This window comes from Bubalus kerabau, chromosome 18 (genome assembly GCF_029407905.1).
Source record: "Bubalus kerabau isolate K-KA32 ecotype Philippines breed swamp buffalo chromosome 18, PCC_UOA_SB_1v2, whole genome shotgun sequence".
Classification (NCBI taxonomy): domain Eukaryota; kingdom Metazoa; phylum Chordata; class Mammalia; order Artiodactyla; family Bovidae; genus Bubalus; species Bubalus kerabau.
The window spans coordinates 16760382-16786850 of NC_073641.1; the positions used below are offsets into that span (position 1 = coordinate 16760382).

General features: G+C 39.1%; 1 protein-coding gene and 1 long non-coding RNA gene across 2 annotated transcripts in view; one reads left to right on the forward strand and one right to left on the reverse strand.

Annotated features, from left to right (window-relative positions):
• Nucleotides 1-26469, reverse strand: part of RGS7BP (regulator of G protein signaling 7 binding protein) — a 107090-nt gene that overhangs the window by 57876 nt on the left and 22745 nt on the right. The gene's annotated exons all lie outside the window — the stretch shown is intronic.
• The window catches only part of LOC129632900 (uncharacterized), an 81090-nt gene that overhangs the window by 43432 nt on the left and 11189 nt on the right, over nt 1-26469 (forward strand). The window contains exon 2 of the long non-coding RNA XR_008704741.1: nt 23843-23900. This is a non-coding gene — a long non-coding RNA (uncharacterized LOC129632900). The remainder of the gene's footprint in view (nt 1-23842; nt 23901-26469) is intronic.

Genomic DNA, 26469 nt, shown 5'->3' on the forward strand with positions numbered 1-26469 from the left:
GAGAGTCATTAATATAAGAACTAGCATTAAAGTGTTATGTTTACAGGTTTTAATTTGACATTGATTCTTCCATGGAATCCATCATTAAGAGACTATGAATCCTGATCATTTATTTCTCTTTGAACAATGAGACTTGAAACAAAAATACTCTGATTTAAAATTATCTGAGTACCATTACCATGTTACTTCAAAACAGAATTAAAAGGCTCCAAATAAAATAGTCAACAGACACGTTAAAAGAAAAAAAGCAACATTTAAAAGTCTAGAAAAATCCTCAGTTTAAATTCAGACCCAAGTGAGAGAAGTTGATGTAGAGCACAGAGAAGAAATTCTGATTCCTGATTATGTTGAATCAGGTCACATAGCTGCCTCATGCATAGAAGAAATTAATAGTGAAGAAATTAAAACTTAATAATCAGAAATTCTGATTCCTGATTATGTTGAGTCAGGTCACATAACTGCTTCATGTGGAGAAGAAATTAAAAATGAAGAATATTAGGCCAATTATATTTTAAAATTTTCATTTTGCAAAAGCAAAGAAAAATCCTGCTTCTTTGAGAAATTAATGCAAAGACAAAAAAATAAGGGCAGGAGGGAAGATTTTAAAAAAAAGGAAAAGAAAAAGGACCCCTGCCCCACCTCCTGGAATGCAGTAAAATACATTCTACATGAAAGGCCAAATAGTCCAAAAATGTCAGGAGTATGGATAGCTAATATAGGCTTAAAACTGAATTAATTTTGGAAGGCTATTCAGAAAATACTGCTTAGGAAAAGTAATGAGAATTGATAGAAAAAAGGGAGTTAAAAATAAGAAAAAGGAAAATTTCTGATATGTATACATTAAAATATAATCTGGGGAACTTCTATTTAGGGAGTATACTTTTTATATTAGACCACATTATCAATATTTTGTGATCATCAAAAGCATAGTTTATAGTGTGTGGAGGTAATTTGCTTTAAGGCATACTTTAAAATAAGGAAATTGAATTCTGTAGATAAGAGATGAAGAGATGCTTAGACTAAAAACCAAAATACTTGACAAAGGTCCATATTCAGATTCTGAGTCAAGAGAAAAGATCAAGCTTGTAAGATATCAGACATGGAGATACTAACTTGATACTGTTGAGCACACTAATAAACTTAATATGAGGATGTCAGGTTAAATACATTTTACTACTATGTTGGCCAAAGGGGGCACGTTCTAGAATGAGAGTGACAGATGGAAAGCTCAATACAGAGACTAGATGGTAAAGACTGGGGTTTCAACAAAATAAAACATCATTTCAGTGAGCATTTGGTTTGAGAAATTGCTGATATGATTTTACTCTCATCTAATTGCATTAGAAAATATTATTTTGATAGGTTTAGACCGCTTCATGTTTAATATATTTAAAAGTGTGTTTGTTTTATAAGATGAGGAATGTTCAAATTATGGTCTGAATGTTAGTGAAAGCGTTAGTCACTTAGTCGTGTCTGACTCTCTGAGATTCTGTGGACTATAGGGCCCACCAGGCTCCTCTGTCCATGGCATACTCCAGTCAAGAATACTGGCTGGCTTATTATACTTAACATAATGTCCTCTAGGTTCATCAATGTTATTGTAAATGGCAGAATTTCCTTCTTTCTTTCTTGATGCTGAATAATATTCCTTTATGTGTGTGTGTGTGTGTGTTTATACTAAGTGTTAGTTGCTCAGTTGTGTCTGACTCTTTGCGACCCCATGAACTGTAGCCCACCGGGCTCCTCTGTCCATGGAATTCTCCAGGCAAGAATTCTGGAGTTGGGTTGCCATTTCCTTCTTTAGGGGATCATTCTGACCCATGAATCAAACCCAGGTCTCCTGTACTGCAGGCAGATTCTTTACCGTCTGAGCCACTGGGGAAGCCCCATATGTGTATATATGATAAGTAATGTTACATGTCACATTTTCTTTATCTGTTCATGCATCCATAGATAATTAGATTATTTCCATGTCTTTTGATACTAGCCATAGTAACAGATGTAAAGTGATATCTCATCATGATTTTGATTTGTCTTTCTCTGATGAAAAATAATGCTGAGACATTTCTCAAAAAGAGACATACAAATGGCCAACAGGCACTATATGAAAGGCAGGAATACTTTTAAGGCTTTTAATAAATGTTGCTAAATAGACATCCATCAACTTTAAACTGATTCATGTTCTCTACCAGCTATTTATGATAATATAGATTTATAATTTTTTGATCTTGACAACCTAATTTTCATTTCTTTGATTACCAAGAAATTAGAAAATGTTTCCGTAAGTTTTCTGATCACTTCTCCTTTCATTATTTGTAATTTTGCATCCTTTGCTTAGTTTATTCACAAAGTATTTTTATTTTTTACTAATTTGTTAAAGTCATAAAAGTAAGTTATTATCTTATTTCAAAAACATTTGTTGAAAATATTTTTCTCAGTATATTTTTCTTAGTATGTTTTCCCTTTAATTGCAAAATAAACAGCTATAGAAATTAAGAAATTAACTTTATAGTTAATACAAAGCATTCTTAATAGTATCTAATAATGTTTTCAAATTTTGTCAATAGTTTTTAAAAACTTAAAAAAAAATTTAAACCAGGAATAAGTGAGGGCTCATCATACAGGTTAGGTCTTTTTTGTCTCTTTTTAATCTACAACAGTCCCTTATCTTTTTTCTCCCACGACACTGACATTTTTGAAGAGACCAGAACAGCTGTCCAGTAAAATGTTTCACATTCTGAATGTGTCTATTACTATGTGATACTATTTTACTCACATATACAAATTTAAAACTTTAAAATTTTTAAATGTGTCAAACATTTTACATGTGGTCTTGGCTTTCGTGTCATTTTTAGAAAGGCCTTTCCCATTACAATTATATGAAAGTGTATCTCTATTATTTTCCAGTACTTTTATCAAGTTTTACACTTAAATCTGTAACCCTTCTTATTTTGGTAAAATTTTGAACAGATTCCTTAATAGATCTACCATGACACTTGAGAAAATTAAGTAAATTATTAGGTGATGATATTGACAACCAATCCTGTGTGTAATACTAACATGAACAAGCTTTTATGTAAAGCAACCATAAATCATACAGGTAATGTTATTTTAGTGTCATACACTTATTTTCTTTGTCAGGTTTCAGATATTGAATCAAATAGAAACTGCATCAAAGAGAGGGGAAGATTGTGATTACAAAATAATCAGTATTCAATTTTATGTCCACCATTTATTCTATTTCATTATTTTCCCCCCAAAAGACTCACTAGTATTCTTCAAAATAGCAGAGTCTATAATTCTGATCATAGTGAGTGATGATTTCAAATACAGTTCATTTAAATGAAAATGAGGAAACAGAGCCATTATCTCCAAACTTACTACTTATACAGAATGTAAATTGGAATTGATGTATCAGTGAATAATTTCTATCATCACAGAAACCACTCTGTTCTTACTAGTACATTGGATGGCAATATTTCCAACATCTTCATAATTAGGACTAAGATTCTTTCTGACAGGATTTTCCTGATCATTATGTTATAATTTAGCTAACTTTAAAGGAGAATTAAATTACTTTTTTCTTATGAAACATCCTGACTTATGTTTACATGTTTTTAATATTAGATTTGGTTTACTGAGGGGCAGTAGCCAATGATGGGAAATACTTAAGATAAAATGCTTTGAAATTTTTATGAGTACCAGCTGAGAAGCTGTGGTTTGTAACCTCAGGAAACCTGACTTTCAAAATGTCTGCTCACCAGAAAGCTAAAATTAAAAAGACAGCCAATACCTAGCTTTGGTGAGAGGAATTTCTATATGTTGATCTTGAGAGTGTGATTGGTACTACCCCCTTTCAAGAAATACATGGCTCTATTTACTCAAGCTAAATACACACCAAGTCTATGATCTGGCATTTACTCTTCAGCATTTCCCCAAGAGAATGGAAAATGTATGTCTACCAAAACATATACAAGAATATTTGTAGCAGCTTTATTCATAATAGCCCCACACTGGAAAGTGGATAAACCTTGGTACATTCCTACCATGTAATATTATACTCAATTTAAGAAATTCGTCCTACATGCAACACATGGATACATATCACAGATATGCTGTATGATTTCATTTGCATGAACTCTAAGAACTGATAAAAGTAATCAATGGTGATACCGATAATAGTGGTTATTTAGCATTGGGGGAATGAGGTTGAGTGAGAAAAGGTATGAGGGGAATTTTTGGGGTGCTGGGAATGTTCTACTTGCCGATGTAGATGGTGGTTCACAGGTGTATTCACATGTAGGAACTGCATAAACTATACACTTAAGATGAGTGTATTAACTCACTGTTCCACCTCATATGACAAAAAATTCTGTTGTTACTGTAGAAAGTTAGAATAAATATATTGAAGGTTCTTCCAGCTTAAAAGAATTCTTCATCCCGTGTCCCCTTCCAGTACCTGCCTCTCTCTGTCCTTCCCTTTACAGTCAAAGTTCCTTCAAAGATGTGTGTATTCACTTTATTTCTAATCTCTCAACCACTTGATTTAATCACTCTCCTCCCCCTACCCCATCACCCTTTCCAAGGTCCCTACTATTCCTGCTATCAAATCGAATGGACTATTTTCCATGATTTTATGGCCTCTCTGGAGCATTCCCCATTCTTGGTTTCCTTTCCCTTGACACCCTCATCCTTGCTCCTGTTATGCTGTTTCACTTGTTTCACTCCTACCCCTCAGGGTGTTGCTTGTTAGTCCCTGTTCTGGCTCTTCTATCTGTCTGTCCTTAATTTTGATGTCCCTCAAGATCCTGCCCAGGCAATCAGTTCAGTTCAGTTGCTCAGTCGTGTCCGACTCTTTGTGAGCCCATGAATCGCAGCACAGGACAGCCAGGCCTCCCTGTCCATCACCAACTCCCGGAGTTCACTCAGACTCACGTCCATCGAGTTAGTGATGCCATCCAGCCATCCCATCCTCTGTTGTTCCCTTCTCCTCCTGCCCCCAATCCCTCCCAGCATCAGAGTTTTTCCCAATGAGTCAACTCTTCGCATGAGGTGGCCAAAGTACTGGAGTTTCAACTTTAGCATCATTCCTTCCAAAGAAATCCCAGGGCTGATCTCCTTCAGAATGGACTGGTTGGATCTCTTTGCAGTCCAAGGGACTCTCAAGAGTCTTCTCCAACACCACAGTTCAAAAGTATCAATTCTTCGGCACTCAGCTTTCTTCACAGTCCAACTCTCACATCCATACATGACCACAGGAAAAACCATAGCCTTGACTAGACGGACCTTTGTTGGAAAAGTAATGTCTCTGCTTTTGAATATGCTATCTAGGTTGGTCATAACTTTCCTTCCAAGGAGTAAGCGTCTTTTAATTTCATGGCTGCAGTCACCATCTGCAGTGATTTTGGAGCCCAGAAAAATAAAGTCTGACACTGTTTCCACTGTTTCCCCATCTATTTCCCATGAAGTGATGGGACCAGATGCCATGATATTCATTTTCTGAATGTTGAGCTTTAAGCCAACTTTTTAACTCTCTTCTTTCACTTCCATAAGAGGCTTTTTAGTTCCTCTTCACTTTCTGCCATAAGGGTGGTGTCATCTGCATATCTGAGGTTATTGATATTTCTCCTGGCAATCTTGATTCCAGCTTGTACTTTCTCCAGCCCAGCGTTTCTCATGATGTACTCTGCATAGAAGTTAAATAAGGGGGGTGACAATATACAGCCTTGACGTCCTCCTTTTCCTATTTGGAACCAGTCTGTTGTTCCATGTCCAGTTCTAACTGTTGCTTCCTGACCTGCATACAGGTTTCTCAAGAGGCAAGTCATCTCACATTATATTATACACTCTTCATGACCCACCTTACCTGTCCCCACTACTTCCATTTATATTTGTAACGTTTACTTTCAGCCGAGTCCACTTACTGAAGTCCAGGTTCACGTATCTAACAGCCATTAGGCATTTCCATTTTGATTTCCCAAAGGTGCTCCTAGTTTGACCCTGCCCTCAAATCTTTCCCTCCTGTATTCCCTACCTCAATGAATGATACCCCTGATCAATCATATGACCAAGCCAGAATTTTATGGGTTATTCTTAATGCATTCCCCTTTCTTTCCTCAGATGCTGTTAACCACTTTGATTCTATCTTTTGAGTTATACTCAGTTTCCTCTGCTTATTTCCATTTCACTACATTAACAGAGTTCAGTTTAACATCGCTACATAAACCACACTAACATCTTCCTAAATTTAGACCCCCTTCCAAGTTATTCTCCACAGTTGGGCCAAAGTGAACTTTCCACAAGTACTCTGTGAGAACTGTTCCATATATATGTATAATTGACAGATTCATGAGAGGGGATGAGCTCCACATCCTTCCACATATTGATCCAGCCCCCTACCTCCAGAGTAAACTTTCTAAAATGCCAACTTGATCATATTATTCCTTGCTTAAAACTCTTCAATGGCTCCCCATTACCTTTAGGATAAAATTCAACTGCTTATATGGCTTACAACATGGTTCTAGATTACGTTTTCAGTCTAATCTCTCTCCTGCTCATTGATTACTACACTACAGCCTTATATTAAAACTACTTTCAGTTCTAAGATGTGACATCATTTCTTGCATCTCAGGGCCTTTGCACCTGCTCTTCCACTGGAAGCCACACTTTTCTCATTTATCCTCTCCAACTGCTATACTTACTTAGTCTCAGATAGCAACATAATTTTCTTTGGCAGATTCTCCCTAAAATCCCTAACTTGCATTAAGTGCCATCCATCCCTGTGAGATACAATACACCCTATGTTTACCCCTCAGATGACATGTGTGTTACTGAAATATCATCACCTGTTAGAGGCTCTCCATCTCCCACTGCAGAGTAAGCAGGGGCTCTGACCTGTTCACTTTTGTGCCCCAGTGCCTGATACAGTGCCTGACACATTGGCTTCATACTTGTTAAATGAAGGGTAAGTCAACCATTTAAAAAGTACTACATATTAAACATTATTAGTGTATACACATAATTGTGCTACTAACGGAAGTAGTAGAGAGTCAGGGGTGTCTGAAGCATTATCTTTTTCACATTCATGAAAGCGGAACCATATTTAAAAGTTTTTTTTTTTTTTTTCACATATTCAAAGTCTACCTGTTGTACAGAGATACCAAAGACTTTGCTTACAGAAATTAAACTCGGAACTTACAAATAGTGATTGAAGACCATGACTTAAAGGCCTCTGCCCTCCCCTCTTCTCTGTTCTTGACAGGAGGCATAGAGGGAGGACCCTTTTCTCCACCCTCCACACCTGTCATGTTTGTTGAGCACGGACCTCCTGGCAACAATTCCTCTCCTTGCTCCACCCGTGCAGCTCCTACAGATCTGGCATTTTCCTTCATGACCCTGCTTCCCTAGACACAGTAATTAACAGAGGTGGACAGCAGACGTAAGTTGTTTCATCATAGAATCCATTGCCTGCCCCCAGCTGATTAACTGAGGGATGGGAGCAAGTCTGTTCTTTATCTGGGATTTTTTTCTTTTACACTTTCTCTCCAGGTGGAGGAAGCTGGTCTTGAGTGAGGGGATGAAGTCCTCATGGTGTTTAAGTTCTGGATCCAATTATTCTGAAAGTTATTCTTGAATGGACAGGGACGTCCCTATCCTTCCTACATCTGACTTCAACTCTTTCATAGTTATTGCACCAGTTAATTTTCTTTTTGGCATAAACTAGTCTACTGCTGGTTTCTGTCTCTTGTAGTTGAAAGAATTTTGTCTGATTTACAGTGAAATGTTTCTGTCTTTGCTGAAACTACCACAAGGAAGCTCCCCAAACATCTCACAATCTGGCTAAGTAATCAATACACAAACTATAGATAATACGGTTCTAGTCTACCAGCAGACGTTTTTCCTAGAATAAACCTTGTATTGTGTGCAAGCCCACAGAGTGACTCCTCCTCCATTTTACTTGTCCAGAGGGTGACCCTTTGAGAAAAATTCTAGTCATTGCCCTATTTTTGGCTCTAAAATGATGATTATTTTCAATGTGTTTTTCTGCTATGTGTTAATTCTCCTCAGTTGTCTAGTACTTTTATACTAAAGCTTCTTATGCAAAGTAAATAGGATGGGAAGTCCTTTGGTCACAGTTATAAAGGTCTTTGAGTATTTGGTCACACTTAAGTAGACTTTCTATGTTTTAAGACATGTTCTCTTGCAAGAGTTAGATTTTTCTAGATATATCATATGCACTCAAAGCATATTATGACATTCCAATGTGGGGATGTGCCTCCTGTTATGGATCAGAAATAGGACATCAGTGAAAGGACTTCCACATGGAAGGAGATGTCTGGAATGAGATACAGGAATTCTCCCCAAACACTGACTTCAGAGCTGTCCGAGGCCATACGGGGATGGGCGTGTACAAGAGACAAGCATCACATGCTTAATAACTTTGTGTTTATTTTTTCAGTTCCTTTTTTTATATTATAGTTTATTAACTATGTTGTGTTAGTTTCAGGTGTACAGCAAAGTGATTCACTTATACATATAAATGCATCTATTCTTTGTCAAATTTGTTTCCCATTTAAGTTATCACAGAGTACTGAGCAGCGGTCCCTGTGCTATATACAATGTCCTTGTTGCTTATCTATTTTAAATATAGCAGTGTGTACATGTCAATCCCAAACTCCCAATCTGTCCCTCCCTGCCACCCTTCCCTCCTGGTAACCATAAGTTTGTTCTCTAAGTCTGTGAGTCTGTTTCTGTTTTGCAAATAAGTTCATTTGTATAATTTTTTTTTAGATTCTGCATATAAATGATATCATATGAGGTTTGTTTTTCTCTGTCTGACTTCCTTCACTTGATAGATGATAATCTCCAGGTCCATCCATGTTGCTGCAAATGGCATGATTTCATTCTTTTTAAAGGCTGACTAATTTTCCATTGTATATATGTGCCACATCTTCTTTATCCATTCATCTGTTCATGGACATGTAGGTTACTTGATGTCTTGACTATTGTAAATAATGCTGCTATGAACACTAGGGTGCATGTATCTTTTTTGAATTATGGTTTTCTCCAGATACATGCCCAGGAGTGGGCTTGCTGAGTCATATGGTAGCTCTATTTTTAGTTTCTTAAGGAAGCTCCATACTGTTCTCCATAGTAGCTGTACCACTTTGCATTCCCACCAACACTATAGGAGAGCTGTCTTTTCTTCACATTCTCTCCAGCATTTATTTATTGTTTGTAGGCTTTTTGATGATGACCATTCTGACTGTTGTGAAGCGATATCTCATTGTAGTTTTGATTTGCATTATTCATTAATTTTTTGTGATGAAAATGTGATGTTATAGATGCTGATGAATTCTAGTGGTAAAATTCAGAGTATTCAATTCATGGTGCTGGAAGAAACATGTAAATTGGATACAAAAGTAATTGTGTATGTTAGCTTTTAGTGGTAAATCAAGTGATGCTCACATGGGAAGTAAAGAGTTAACAGTGGGTCTGGGATTCCTGCCCTCCTTATTAGGGGAAAGCGATTGACCTCAGCCAGAGCTACTTATAAACATGCTAATGGTATTTATTAGTAGAAAGATACCCAAGAGTCCCTATCTAAAATACTAACATTTTTTGGCAGCATAGACCTGGGCTGTCTAGACTGTGTATTATAAATAAACCAGCAGTTTATGGCTTGATGGGGGCATGGCTGGCTAGAGATTGGGAAGTAGTCATATGAGCATTTTCTGTCTAACTAAAAAAATGTAAAACTGGGAACCCCAAAATAAAAATGATGGTTGTGTGTGTGTGTGTGTGTGTGTGTAAGAACAGCATGTTCACATAAATTGTTTAGAACTCAGTTGTTAATCTGAAACCAAAACATATCCTAATGCAGGAAAAAGGGGCAGTTCTGGGAAGCTGCATCTGATGGACTCAGGCTTTTCCAAAGGTGAATAGGCATCGTCTGTGATGGGTTTTTGACAGAACCCTGTGTATAACTTGTAAAGCTTGGCTTTGGGTAAGATGTGTGATACACAGGGGTCCACTCTGACCTTTCAACTCTTTGGCTAACATATCATCTGAATACAAGAGATAAGAAGCTGCTGGTGAATGTGGCATATTAGAAGAGAGAAAGAGTATAAATTATTTATTAAAATAGTGCTTTGAAAATTGGTTAATATTTAGAAATAAATGGATGCCTACTATAGATTATATACTAGAACAAGAAGTAAAAAGGAAAAAATCATTTAAAAATAGAATGAACAGAAAAATACATGAAAATATTTCTGATTTTGACTTAGGAAAGCTCTTTATAAGTAAAAAAAAAAAAAAATCAAAAGATGAACTAGCAGAGAAAAGATTGACAAAGAATAAACTAAGGAACTGTATTTGCACTACATCTGACAAAGAGAATGAGATACTATTTTCAAATGAGATACACTGGCCACGCTTTAAGAGTAAGTTAACATCCTTCTGCTGCTGCTGCTGCTAAGTCGCTTCAGTCATGTCCGACTCTGCGCGACCCCATAGGCGGCAGCCCACCAGGCTCCCCCGTCCCTGGGATTCTCCAGGCAAGAACACTGGAGTGGGTTGCCATTTCCTTCTCCAATGCAGGAAAGTGAAAAGTGAAAGTGAAGTCGCTCAGTCGTATCTGACTCTTAGCGACCCCATGGACTGCAGCCCACCAGGCTCCTCCGTCCATGGGATTTTCCAGGCAAGAGTACTGGAGTGGGTTGCCATTGCCTTCTTCTGGTGGGAAGTAAATATGGTAGCCCCTGGGGAGAGAATGTGCTGTGAGCAGTGCAGCAAGCTCAAGGCCTCTGGCTGTTCTACTTATGGGGTCCACCCAGGTGTGTATGCAGCGCCACATTCTGCAGAGCTCCCTGTTGGTGACTGAGCACAGTGGGCCACTAGAACCCAGCCACTCCTTCCAGTGCAGGACTTCTTTGCTCAGGGGCTGCTCATGGACCTGGCTAAGACTTTTCCAGTGCTGCACTGCAATCTGAGGCTCTGCTCACCCATTCCTACTTCCCTCCACACTTCTTTCATAGGTGTCAGTCCTGCTGAAATCTTTTCCTTTGTACTTCTGCTCTTGCTCCCTTGTGTGTGTGTTAGTCGCTTAGTCGTGTTTAATTCTTTGCAACCCCATGGACCATAGTCAACTAGGCTCCTCTGTTCATGGGGATTCTCCAGGCAAGAATACTGGAGTGGGTTGCCATGCCCTCCTCCAGGGGGTTTTCAGACCCAGGGATCAAACTGCATCTCTTATGTCTCCTACATTGGCAGGCAGGTTCTTTACCACTAGCACCACCTGGGAACCCCTGTGCTCCTTTACCCTTCACAAATGTCTTCGCCAATAAATATCTGGCACACCTAACTTTATCTTAGTGTCTGCTTCCCAGACAATCTGAAGAAAATCACTTAGTACAATCTTTCTGGAAGTCATTATAGTAATACTCTTTGACCCACATTTCACCTCTAGAAATTGACACTAAGGAAATTAAGAGATATATTTGTAAATTTTATGACAGATTATTTGACAGTATTATTTATAACTGGCAAAAAATGGAAAATAAACTAATCATAAAGGATTGGATACATTATATCCTATAAAATGGTATACATGGTCTTAACTTTAAAGATATGGGATATAACTTATTAGACTTGTTAATGTAAAAAAATTTATAAGTGGTAAAATTTTATTAAATATGTAGACAAAAGAACAACGTATATATTCAAGATATATTTGTCCTTTTTTATTTAATTTCTAAATTCTGCAATGAACATATTATGGTAAAAATACTTATCATTTAACTTATATAGTACAGTTATAGGCATTTAGAAAACAAGAAAAATACTAAAACATAATTAGCAGTTATTCTTTGATGATATTTGAGTAATTTTATTTCTTCTTTACTCTCCTGAATTTTTCAAAATTTTCTAATATTATAAATAATCATTAAAATTAGATTTGACTGATTTTTTAAAACAATGCAAATCAACTTAAAATGGAGCTTGAACAATTAGACATCTGTGTTCAAAAATATAAACTCAGCCTATTCATCATACTTTTTACAAAACTTAGCTCAAGATGGATCACAGACCTTTATATAAAACATAAAACTGCAAAAGTTTTAAAAGAAAACACAGGAGAAAGTCCTTGTTCTTTTGGATTAGACAAAGAGGTTTTAAACAAGGCAACATCATGATTCATAAAAGGTTGATAAATTGAAGCTCATCAATAATTTTTTTAGATTGTTCTGTGAAAGACACTGTTGCTGCTGCTGCTGCTAAGTCGGTTCAGTCGTGTCCGACTCTTCGCAACCCCATGGACTGCAGCCTACCAGGCTCCTCCATCCATGGGATTTTCCAGGCAACAGTACTGGAGTGGGGTGCCATTGCCTTCTCCAGAAAAACACTGTTAAGAAATTGAAAATACAAACCTCAGACTGAAAAAAAATGTTTTCAAATTATGCACCTGACAAGAGACACTTATTCAGAAAATACAAAGAACTCTCAAAATTCAACATTTAGAAAACAAATGACTAAATAACAAAAATTAAGCAAAATACTTAACCAGACACTTCACTGAAGATGAGATATGGATGAAAAGTAAACACATAAAAAGATGCTCAATATCCTTAGTCATTGCTGCTAAGTCACTTCAGTCGTGTCCGACTCTGTGTGACCCCATAGATGGCAGCCCACCAGGCTCCCCCGTCCCTGGGATTCTCCAGGCAAGAACACTGGAGTGGGTTGCCATTTCCTTCTCCAATGCATGAAAGTGAAAAGTGAAAGTGAAGTCGCTCAGTCGTATCTGACTCTTCGTGACTCCATGGACTGCAGCCTACGAGGCTCCTCCATCCATGGGATTTGCCAGGCAAGAGTACTGGAGTGGGGTGCCATTGCCTTCACCTATCCTTAGTCATTAGGGAAATTCAAATTAACAACATGAAATACCTCTATATGCTTTTAGAATGGCTAAAACAAATAAAAGCTAACAATACTACATGCTGGCAAGGAGGCACAGAGATTGCTATTCATACTGGCTGGAGTGCAAAATAGTACAGTCATTTGGGAAAACAGTTTGGCAGCGTCTTACAAAGCTAAATACATAATACATCATTGTCATGTGACCCAGACTTTCTACTCCTTGGTATTTACTGCAAATAAATGAAAATTATGTTTTCCCCAGAACCTGTATGTGAATGATTGCAGCAGTTTTATTCAGAAACACCCAAACTGGAAATAATCCAAATGTTCTTCACTTAGTTGATCAATAAATAAATGGTGGTATGTCTGTACGATGGAACTCTACTGAGCGATAAAAAGGAATGACCATTCAATGACATGGATGATGTTCAAGTAGAATCAGGCAGAATCTCAGAGGAGTGAAAGAAGCCAGAGTTAAAAGATTACATGCTACGTGATTCTATTTATACGACATTTGACAAAGGCAATAATAGAGGGACAAAGAACAGATCAATGTTTGCCAAGGTGCTGGGGATTCCCAGAGGAACTGACTGTGAAAGGCAGCATGAGAGAATGCTTTGGAGTGATGGAACTCTTCTGTATCTTTAAAGAAACTTTATTTATTTATTTGGCTGCACCAGGTCTTAGTTGCAGCATGCAGGATCTAGTTTCCTGAGCAGGGATTGAACCTGGGACCCTTGCACTGAGAACTCAGAATCCTAGCCAACTGGACCACCAGGGAAGTCCCAACTCTTCTGTATCTTGATGTTGGTGGTGCTTAAATAACTGTATGCATTTGTCAAAACTTATAAAAATGTACAACAAAAAAGAAAATTTTACTCCCTGTGGTGTTGGAGAAGACTCTTTCTTCAGAGTCCCTTGGACTGCAAGGAGATCCAACCAGTCCATCCTAAAGGAGATCAGTCCTGGGTGTTCATTGGCAGGACTGATGCTGAAGCTGAAACTCCAGTACTTTGGCCACCTCATGGGAAGAGTTGACTCATTGGAAAAGACCCTAATAGTGGGAGGGATTGGAGGCAGGAGGAGAAGGGGATGACAGAGGATGAGATGGCTGGATGGCATCACCGACTCAATGGACATGAGTTTGAGTGAACTCCAGGAGTTGGTGATGGACCGGGAGGCCTGGCGTGCTGTGATTCATGGGGTTGCAAAAAGTCGGACATGACTGAGTGACTGAACTGAAGCTAAATAAATTTTCAAAAGATAAAAATTAAGTCGGGGCAATAAAGTGGAAATGTTTGGAAAATGTTAACTGTTGAAGCTGAAAAAAAAATTTTTTTTAATTAAAACTGATATAAATTAAAATTAGCTGTATGTATGGTTGAGGTTAAATAATGCATATTAATTAGGTTTATCAACCCTTAAAATTCATAAATCCACATGAAAACATGTTAAAGCAGAAGGAAAGAGGAGCTTTATAATTAATCAGTTGAGACAGTTATGTCCAAGGCTGTGATTTCCCTCCCTTCCCTTCATCTCTCACACTTCTCATGTGGCTGCCATCAGGCATTTAACACAAAGTGAAACTTCCCTGTGGGTCTTCACGTACCAGGCTTTGAATAGTCTATCAGAAAGCTTAGAATAGCAGTTTGACAGACCAGGCAGAGATAGTCTTTATATGATCATCTCTCTTATGGATTCTTGATAAAAGTCAAGAGTCTAACACTAAAATATTTCTGTGAGGGAATATCCATCATAATCTAGATCAAAATGGTAGCTTTTCTGGGGATCTGACTTGACCCAGGGATAGAACTGAGAGAAATTCATGGCTAACCTACTTCTAGGATATCTCTCTTGAATATAAATGATTTAGCCAAGCTTCTAGTGAGAAGTACAGCTCAGAGACTCCAAAATCCCTAGCAAGTACAGTAAAAGCTCTCTTATCCAGTGTTGCTGAGACTGATAATTGGGTGACCAGTACGTCAGCTCTAATTCTATATCTTAAATTGTTATTTTAAGCTGAGACATACATTTATGGTCACCCACCAGTTTTCTGATGAAATGCTAAGGTTTTCTTTTTGAATGTGGATTCATTGATCAGTGTTCTCCATTTGACAAAACCCCACACCCATAATAATCATCTCCAATTTCTACTTTCAATTTAAGTGCAGCAAGAACTTAAATACTTGTGATTCACACCAAGTGCAAAATCCTCCTAAAATTTTATGATTATTGTTCCTAGTGTTTTACAATTATCTTGTTCACGCCTACTTTGATAGTAATTTTTTCTCACGAGCTCACTTTTATGGTCCCTTTCTAAGGTATACAACTACTTAATTTGTATGTTAACAGGTCTCTTTTGCCCCTCCTATCTCACCAGTTTACAAAGTTAAAATTATAGCATAAACATGTTTGGAAACCAGCATAACTGACTCTTGATAAGCATATAACTCAACTGGATGGGGGTGTGCAGAAGTCCATAGCATGTATTTGATGGTTTCCAATGTGGGCATTTTGGGCTCAGTGGTAAAGAATCTGCCTGCCAATGCAGGAGACACAGGAGACATGGTTTAGATCCCTAGTTTAAGATCCTCTGGAATAGGAAATGGCAACCTACTCCAGAGCTACAGTCCATGGGGTCACAAAAGAGCCGGACATGACTTAGAAACTAAAAAAAACAACAACAGTGTGGGCGTTAGGAGGTTTTACAGAAGAAACGGAGAGCTTCCCTTAATCCAGCAGGCTTAAGAAAGTGAAGGTCAGCTGGAAGGATACCTACAGTAGCTGAGGTGTAGATGTTCTGTGTTGTTGGTTGACAGATGACATGTATGCTTCATATACATTTTGTTTTGAAATGTGAAGTGTCTTATATATATTCCTTGCTTTGGTGAAAAATCAACCCCTCTCTGAACAAAGATAAATTGCAGGAAGAAGTACAAACAGGTTTAAGATTTTCATACTACTACTACAACCTATTTGGATTTTTCTAAACTGTGAATGTACATGGCAATAAACACCAGAAGGAACATAATCATCCTGGTTAACACAATTTTTTTTTTCATGTTCTCCTCTCTGAGGATATCTAATGCTCACAAGGTCCCTCTGAGAATTTTCTTATTTCTCTATTCCCTCACTGTGATCATCATGTCCTGCTACCATTGAGGTCTGCCCACAGAAATCAGAAATACCTTGTTTTTACTGCTATGACTATAGGTTTCTGTCTTTAAATGTGGCCCTGTTCCAAGATTATGAGCATCCTTTTGGCTGTTCCTTGATATTTAATGAGGATATCCCCTACATGAAGAGGATATTAGGACTCCAATTCTGAAAGCCTGCTATACAGGGCAAGACTATTTTGATTTTGAGAGTTACACATTATTCTTTTCTGCAAAATATAGACTTGGTATCTCCACAGTATTTTTTTCAATTACGACTGCACCCCAAAGGTTTGTCTAAATGGATACCTCAGGCAATTAAGTCTCTGGCTCTTTTTTATGTTATACATTTTGATTCTGAGACTTTCTTCCAAAAGACTAGATTTTCACCTTTTAAAACACTGATATTGGTGTTGGCAAGACCATTTAATCTCCATAAAGGAAGAAGCGTTCATTCCTATCTGCTAGAGAAGGAGGGCGAAACATCTAGTTCAGTTTTAGACAGAAATGAATAGGAATTTGAGGATGTCTTACTTTGTGTTATTTAATATCTAAGTTATGTTTGACAGCTTTTTTGTCATTTAATGATCAGCTTTTATTTATAGCTTTTAAGCTGACCATGTATTTTGCTCTTTGATTGTGATGGTGAGCTGGAGAGATGAGCCTGGTAGGAAGCATCTCTTCAGAAGTTATTCACTCTTGGGGTGAGAGCAGAATCAATCCTATCCCAAGCATTCATTCAGGTTTTTTTGCAGCATTATGCCCACCAGGGGATGCACTGAATATATGGCACTGAGACTGGGATCAGGCATCTGATGTATTCACCTACCCTGAAAGAGAAATGTGCACACTGGAGTGGGTTTCTTTACGGTCTAAATCAGGATGGCGATAAATACATGCTTCTAAGGCACAGGAAAACTTCTTGGCACCCGTGTCAATAGCTATTGTTTCCATTTCCCCACCTCCTGTTTCCTCTTCAACCCTCCAATCTGGACTTCTGTCCCTACCACTCTGCCAGCTGCTCACATCAAGGTCACCAAGAACCTCTCTCTCACGAAATCCCCTGCTTCTCTTACTTGACATTTCAGTAGCAGTTGACACAACAATCACATCTTGCATCTTTAAAAAAAAAAAATTTGTTTATGTATTTATTTGGCTGTGCTGGGACTTAGATGCCGCAGGCGAATCTTTAGTCTCAACATGCAAACTCTTAGTTGCGGCATGTGGGATCTACTTCTTCAACTTGGGATCGAACCTGGGCCCCCTGAATTGTGAGTGCAGAGTTTTAGCCACTGGACCAGCAGGAAAGTCCCCACACCTTCCATCTTGAGACACTTTTTATCTTGAGTCAAACCCTAAATTCCTGGCTCCTCCTCAGTCATGTTGCCTGGGTCTCTCCTTTCTTTCTAAACATGCTCAGCCCGGAGTTCTCTTCTGTTGTCTATTTACATTACCTCTCTAAGTGAACTCATCCAGTCCCAAAGTTTTAAATACCACCTCCATGCCAATGATTTCCAAATTTAAATTTATAGCCCTGACCTTTCCTCTGAGCTCCAGGCTTGTTCCAATGGACATTAGCTTCTAATGGATATTAATGGATGCCTAAAGGAATCTCAAAGTTATTATGTTCAAACAGAGCTTTTCATTTTTTGCTCTCTCATTCCCCGAAGTGTGCCTCACCTAGACCTCCCTGTTTCCTGTCAAGGCGTTCCCATCCGGTCAGCTGCTCAGGCCAAAGACAAAGGACTCCTGTTTGACTCTTTTCCTTTCATCTCCCACCTCCATGTCACCCTCTCCAACCTTCAGTCCATCTGGAAATCCTTCTGCCTTCACCTCTAAAATAAGCCACTCCTACCTGAGCAACTGATTTTTCTCTTGCCCTCTAAAGTCTTCTCCCACATATTTAAAAACACAAATCTCATTCTCCAGTGGCTTTTCACTGCAGTTTTGAATCAAATCCACTCCTATCTGTTACCTCATGAGGCCTTGCTGGGTTGGCTTCTAGCTCCCTCCTTGACCTTACCTGGCCCTGCTTTTCCACCCTCTCCGGTCTGTCAGATTCTAGAACTCGCCAAGCTTCTTCTTGCCTCAGGGTTTTGGCACTTTCTTCTCCTCCTGCCCGAAATGCTCTGCCCCAGATCTTTGCAGGGCTAGTTCCTCTTACTATTCAAGTCTCATCTCAAATATCACCCCCAAAGAGAGGACTTCCCTGACCACCCAAACCAGCTGCCTTCCCCTTGCCCTGGATGTGACACGCTCATCCTGTTATCCTTTTATATTATCATCTTTTTACAGGTACCACTTTTCTAACTATCTTGCCTGTTATCTTATTTGTCACAAGTCTCCTCTATAAATTCCATGACGGTGTAGCACTGTATCACATCTACTTTATTTCCTGAGGTATCCCTGCTGCCTGGTACACAGGTGCTCAGTAAATCTTTGTTGAAAGAGTAACTGTAGTTCAGAAATAGGTGTGAGAAACAGATCGGAGTAACCTCCAACTCTTACTTGGGGCAGTTTTACTGCAGTGTGTTAAATTACAAAGAGGCCTAAAGCTTTGAATGGGTGTGAGATTTTTCTTAAAATCCAGACCTCTTGAAGGTATATAAAAGAAATTTTATAAAAGAACATTTCAGGTGATGATCTCCTTATTTAACTCCTTAACCTGCCACTTTTAAGGTCCGTGGTTCTCAATGTTGGTTGCCTGCTGGAATCACCTGGCTGGCTTGAGTCTCACACATAGAGATGCTGATATGGATGTGTGTTGTAGCCTTAGCATCAGTGGTTATTAAAAGCTTTCCAGGTGATTCTAGTATGCGACCAAAGTTGAGAATCCTTGTTCTAGGAGATATTTTTGGACTTCATGAAATGTTTTTCCAAAGCCCATGAAATCTGAAAAATAGAGCCATCTAGTATGTGAGGTTTCCACAGCTTTTTATTCATTAATACAACCATGGTAGAAAATGCCTATTTTATCCTGGTTGAGTTTCAGTATCACCAACGACAACAGTCTCCCTAAAGCTGAGAAGGCAACAAAAAGAATGCATTTCAGAAGCAGTAAGAAGAGAACTGAATTCAGGTAGGAGATGATGTTCCACGCAAGAGATAAGAAATGAAGGGGTTACATATGTGGTTCAATGGAGAAACTGGTATGATTGGACCATTTCAACTGATGGAAGAGTTCTCAAGGATGACAACCAGGGGATACTCGGGCAGGAGGAGAGATTAACTGGTAACAGCGGTGTCTTGGGGCAATGACACAGGAGCAGTGGTCTCTATTTCAATCAGTATGTGTATAGGATGAAGCTATGAGAAAAGAGATCCAGAGACACAAGAGCCAAGAACAATCCTGGGGGGGGGGGGGTTGTCTGATAAAATCAGTGATTCAGGCTGCAGCAGAGGCTGACGCAATAGCAGACGTGAGACAAACCCCCAGCTACTCAAACGTACCAGAGCAGAATGGCCTGGAAAGGAAGGGTGTAGGGCCTGGGAGGGTCAGACTCCTCGAAGAAGGTCGGATGTGGACTAAAGGTAAGAGCAGTGCCACTGGGACTGGAGAACAGAGAAATTTTGTTTCATTATTTCTAGAGGTATTTCAGCAGCTGATGCTTTTACTTTGTGAAGTAGGAGACTAAATCATCACTCTTTTTACTCATTGTTTTTAAATGGAAATGGCCTTCCGAATAGTTAGAAAAGCAAACACAGACGCTCTAACAATTCAACTTCCTGAAACAAAAGGTTATTATTTTGACACTTGAAAAGGTATTTACACAATTTCTTCTAAGAGTAAATGCTCTTTATAAAGCCCATTCTGCCTCTCTCTGCTTTACAGATGAAGCCCCATTGTTCTAGGGAGTGCTTTCTGTTTTGGTTTATAAAAAACAGACATGGGGCTGATACAACCCAGGTTCAGCTTCAGGAAAAAAGGATATTGCAACAAATTGTGGTAGTGCTTGCATGGTTTAGATAAAGATTTAAACAATGATAACATTAAGTCATTACACACCTCTTTCCATTTACGGCTCCAGCTCCATTTTTATCATCAAAATTAGCCTGACTTTTAGTATAAACTTGTCTTGGGTGAGCTCCTTTCTTTAATTTTTCTGAAAGGCAATGAGCGTGCCCAAAAGATTTATGAAACAATTTTCAAGACCTAAGTTTCTCTCTAAAAACAGCACTTAACCAGTAAGGAATTTTTATACTTTAGCTGTGTGGATATGTACATAGCAAGAAAAGGGGTGGGGAGGGGGGTACCTAACAGGTAGGAAACCAGGGATAGAACAGGAGGTGAATTTCCAAGATGATGCACATTTTAAACACTGTCTAACCATATTAGTCTCTTTACTACCCCAATGTTGTCACTACAGGGATTCTGTAAATTACCTACGTCCCCTATGTGGTTTGAAAAATGAGACTATCTCTAATTCTTACATTGCAACATACTTACACAGGGACTCAAATTCATACATGCAAGAACAGGCCCATCACACACAGGGACAAACAAGATCTATTTTTAAAGGGTGTATGAATCTTTCATTTTGAAATCCCAGAACAGGGTATTGGAAGCCTCAGTGCCTAGTACACACAGAAGTGCATGATAAATATAGGCAGAATGACTGAATGAACAAGGAGGGCATTTCCAGAGTCTGGCTGACAGCAGCCGTGACCCTGCTGCTTGGGGTGACTCTTTATGCAGTGGAGCTGGACTGGAACACTAAGGAGAGTGTAAACCCACAGACCTCTGAACTCGGGAGATGGCAGATAACAAACTCCCTGGGTGCAGAGTCCTGGTTTCTTCTCATTCTTCTCAAATTGATGTCTCCAATGACTTTTGAGTCATGATCCACAAATTTTTTTAATTAAAAAAATGAATGTAGGTATTTTTATAATAGCTTGTAATTTCCTTAGGAACCTGTCTTATGAGGTTTTTTCCCCTAACACTGCAGGACAATAGAAAAATACACATACATCTTTTAAACCACTGTTGTTTTGCAGGAGACATTAGTCCTTTCTTTTATTGTTCAACATTCAACCTGTCTTACCTAGTAAGAGATTCCCCATTATCAGTGGTGCTGAGGGGTCACAATGTCCTGCTTCCCATTATGGAAGCTGATGCAGGGCAGTCACTCTCCCTTTACTCCCTGCAGCCAGGGTGCTAGCAGCAGATGAGCAGTTGGGCAATCTTTCCAGGTCTCTGAAACTCAAGTGTGACCCAAGAGGAAGGGGTGATTAGGCCTCATTTGGGGCAGCAGTGTCCGTCAGTGGCATTAGCCAAGGCAACATCCTGGCCGGCCTGTTTTTGATATGTAGCCCACACAGTCTCCTCGGTTTACATCTATTTTCCACACCCTCCCTCACACTACTGATTGTATGATCTCCCCATCAACATTCCAAAATATCCTTCTATTTGCTTAAGATGTCCAGAGCAAGCTGCTCTTGCTTGCAACAAAAACCCAAATTGATATAATTACTGATCAATAACAGAATAGTTCCTGGCAGTTATTAAAAAATGAAGAGGGAAGCAAAAATGATAAATTATCAAGTAAGTTTGAACCACATTCAGATATTATTTATGTTCTTCCAATGGTGGCACCAGAGGAAGTCTAGTGGCCTGTGAGTCAAGAGGTCATGAGTTTAAGAACTGACCTTGCCATTTACTATGTGACCTTGGGTAAAACACTTAATCTCTAAGAATCTCCATTTCCTCACCTACAGCACAAGAATAAATCCATCACATAGGTATGTTCTAAGGACAATAGGAGACTATTTTTATCATTAAAGGAGTATTAAATCTTAAAGCTATTTTTATCACTCCAGGCAAACAAAATCTCTTCTATAGAATCTCATCTTGTCCACCAGTTCAGTTCAGTCGCTCAGTTGTATCTGACTCCTTGTGACTCCATGGACTGCAGCATGCCAGGCTTCCCTGTCCATCACCAACTCCTGCTCATAATCCACATCTATTACCTATTTCCTCGTTTCTTCTTTGGCTTCAAATTCTTGTTCAAAAAATACTTTATATTATTACTTCCAGTGTAAGCAATAAAGCAAAAACTAAGTTAAAAATATGAGTGGATGACTTCCTTGTTTCTTAGTTCAACAGCTGAGTTTATATTTGACCCAACTGAGGCCACTCTCCTACTGAAAAACATATAGCTACTGCTAAGTCACTTTAGTCGTGTCTGACTCTGTGTGACCTCATAGACAGCAGCCCACCAGGCTTCCCCGTCCTTGGGATTCTCCAGGCAAGAACACTGGAGTGGGTTGCCATTTCCTTCTCCAATGCATGAATGTGAAAAGTGAAAGTGAAATCGCTCAGTTGTGTCCGACTCTGTGTGATCCCATGGACTGCCGCCTACCAGGCTCCTCTGTCCATGGGATTTGCCAGGCAAGAATACTGGAGTGGGGTGCCATGCTCAAACCATAGTTTGTTTGCCTGTTGATCATCACATCCTTCAAAGCTACTGTTTGAACTTTGGCTTCTACCTAAAATTTGTGACTGAAACATGTTTTCCCAGTTTCTTGATGTCATTTAGTATAGAATTAAAGTCCTGCCCATGGAAGCTCTTAAGTGGATACAAATGGAAGCTTTCTGGCCATGTACTGCAGGCACAGCTAAAGGAAGACTGTGAAAACTGAGGCAGAAAAAGGGAGGTGGTGTGATGCTGGCCTAGCAAGGATTACAGTCTGAAATATGGTCATTGGTCTTAGATGATGTAACATAAATTGTTTCTGGGCAGCTGATGTAACTCTTCCAGCTGAGGGCAGGAAAAAGAGGGGACGAAGAGAGGGTCCCATGTTGGGGCTCCCCCCATTGCCAAAGCCTGGGAACATCCCCTTGAGGAAAAAGGAAGGGAGACACCTTTTGTTTGCTTGGTGAACCCTTTGTCTATGCCAGTGGTTGTCAAACTTATCTATGCATCTGAATCCCCTGGGGATATTTAATAAATCCTGGAGCCCAGGCCATCCCCTCTACCCCTTAATCAGAACCGTTGAGAATGAGACCCAATCCCTAATATATTTTGAAGCTTCCCAGGTGATTCCAGTTGGCAACACTGGAATCCAGTGTGGGAACCACTGGCCTATGTTGTTCTCAGATCCTGTTTATGTTAATAAAGCTTGTGAATTGCAACCATCGATGTCAAAGTTTCTTTTTTCCCATTCCTCTCCTATTCTTAGTTCTCGTGAACTTTGAGTCTGACAGCAAAAAGGTACACTCATTATATTTTATGCTCCAGGTACACTCATTATATTTTATGCATATATATTGTTTTGTACTGAAAACATTTCTAAAAGCCTAATCACTTTTATAATAGAAAAATATTTGCCTTAAACCCAAAGTCATTTTCTAATGTGACTGCATTTATCAGTGGCTCATCATTTCTCTAAGGCATTTTTTTCTGAAATGAAATACTCTATTCTTGGTGTCAAATCACAGAGGAATTATTCCTGAGTGCTTGAAATAATACTCTTTTTTTAGTACTGAAATGGCAGAAAAAATACATTTTCTAATCAAAATATAATCTTCGAAACTATTTTTATCATTCCCCTTCCAAATTGTTAAAGCTATAAGCTTGTACAATTCTATTTTTCCGGATTGCAACGAAAGTCCTACCAATATCACAAGGTGTTTTTAGTTAAGGAATTTAGGAAAAAGGAATAATAATAATAGCTGGCACTTAGGAGGTATTTGACATTTTGCTTCATGTCTTACCTTCATCACATCATTTAATTCTCACAGATATCATAACTCTTACTTTTTGCAGAAGTGGAAACTGAGGCACACGGGGGACGCGGAGGCTGTGAGGTCACGTCACACACTTGGTAAGTGCCTAAGTTATTTTCTTCACAGAGGCATGTGTGAATGAACAGAAATTTATAGAGCAGTTGTGTGCAGAAAGGTGCACTAACTCCTTGCACTGATGTCTCTCATTTTATCTTTATAACCACTGACATACAGGCAAAAATATGACAGGATGCTCTAGGGAAGAAGCACAGATCAAAAGCCTCCTGGCTGTCTCTCCTCCTGACTTTCTCGCCCCTGCTTCCTCTCTAATTATTCTTTCCAGTGAAACGGGGGCAGTCCCGCCAGGACACAGAACAAATACTGCCGGAGAAATGCTTTCTCCTACTTTTTTTCTCTAGATCAGTAGTTCCAAATCAGGAAAATGAACGAGTCTACAGCAGTTTTGAAGGTAACCTAGAGGACAAGCAAAGCTTCAGGTGTTTTTTGTTTTTTTTTTTTTTTTTCCTCTAGCTGCCCAGTGACTAGAAGAACCACCACATAGACATATATGCTTATTTTTGAGATTATTCTACAAGTATGATCAAGGTGTATATTTAAGACGACGTATGAGTCAATTTTCCCCTTTTAATGTTTAATACAGGATAGTTAGAAAATACACACATATATATAAAAGAGAAAATGAAAATAATTTACCCAGAAAGGAAAAATTATGAAATTTTGGTGCATATCTTTGCAATTACATCTAGCTGTATAATTTTTTAAAAATATTTCTTTGGCTGCTCCAGGTCTTAGTTGTAGCACTGGAGATCTTCAATCTTTGGCGCAACATGCAGGGTCTTTAGTTGTGTCCTGTGGGATCTATTCATCCCAGGGATCCTTGACCCAGGGATCAAACCTGGACTCCCTGCATTGAGAGTACAGAGTCTTAGCCACTGAACCACCAGGGAAGTCCCTAGCTATATAATTTTCTTTTCTTTTTTTTTTTTTTCAGATATGGGTCATCCTGTAAAACTGTTTTATAATCTGTTTTTTCCACTTACTGTCATTTTCAAGGTTTGCACAGTATTCTAGCCTCTAGGTATATTGTTATTTATTTAATTAATCTTCTACTGAATATTTAGATCACTCCTATTTTTTTAACCATGACAAGTGATTCTATAATGTACAGATACACATTTTTGCAGCTTAAAGGAAACTTGAAAGAAAAAGAAAGTGAAAGTGTTAGTCTCTCAGTCATGTCTGACTCTTTGAGACCCCATGGACTGTAGCCCACCAGGCTCCTCTGTTCATGAGATTTCCTAGGCAAAAATAAGGGAGTGGGTTGTCATCCCCTTCTCCAGGGGATCTTCCTGACCAGGGATTGAATCTGCCTCTCCAGCATTACAGGTAGATTCTTAACCGTCTGAGCCACAAGGGAAGCCCAAAGGAAACTTAGAAATGATATAAAAACCACAGTCTAGAGTAGTCAAGGGATTAATCAAAATTACTCAGTTGAAAGCTTGGCTGAAATTGATTATCAATATGGACCTCATTCCTCTATACCAGAGGTTCTCAACCCTGCAGACAATTTTAAAAATATTATATTTGGGCCTCACCTCCAGACATTCTGATGTAATCAATCTGGGGTGCGGAATCCAGCTATCATTATTGTCAAAAACTCCTCCAGGAAGTCTAACACGCAGCAGAGTCTGATCCCCTGCTCAGCACCATGGGGCTTCTGGAATCAAGAGCACACAGTCAGGTGTCCTGGGATCCTCTCAGCAGTCACTCCTGCCCGTTATTATTATCCCTCCTGTTAAAGGGGGAACACGAACACTCCTACAATTAATTATTCTTCTTGAGCTAATACTCAAGTGTTACTCGAGTGTTACTCTGGTGATTTCTTAGTCAATTTTCATGGGATATTTGGTCTTGAGAGCTGAAAGACCAGTGCATACTTTCATAACTGCTCAGATTTTAGAGAGCTTTGAATGTTTGTTTTAGAGCCAGTACAGGGGAAAGGCAAATGAGCAGCTGCAGCTGGAGGGAAATCTGAGTGTCTTTGGCTTTTCACCACGTGTACGCACAGCTACAAGGCCCTTTAGCATTAGCCCCGAGATCACAAAGGCTCTGATTCCTCCACCTGCCTGGTTGTTTGGTTGCACCCCCAGCATCTCCAGGAACTCTGGGGTGGTGTTTCTGGAAACTACTGGTAGAGTGTTTAAATAGCCCCATTAAAGTTATTCACTCACGCAGTAAGCTGGCCTGAGACTTCACTGCCCCAGGTCCCAACTGTCCCACACAGGTGCCAACTGAACGAGAGCCGGCCACCAATGCCATTGCCTCTTCCTGGTGGCAGTGGAGTTGGAAACTGACTGTAACCTGAGGCTGGGGAAAGTGAAGCTCGCCTCACCCCTCCAGGTCAGAGACTGAAAAGTTAGAAAAGGACTGTTCACTATGTCTTATGTTTATTCGAAGAAACATCTGGAAGCAAAGTCAGTTGAGCTGCGCAGCTCTAGCATTTACTGATTTAGCTTTCAGTTCACAGCCACAGGTTCTATCCCAAGGCCTGGGAGGGAAAGTGTTCAGGGAGCATGCTATACATAGAATACTACTCTTAGAAATTACAGAAAAGTGCCAGCTTCCTTCTTCCTTATGGTGGATTTG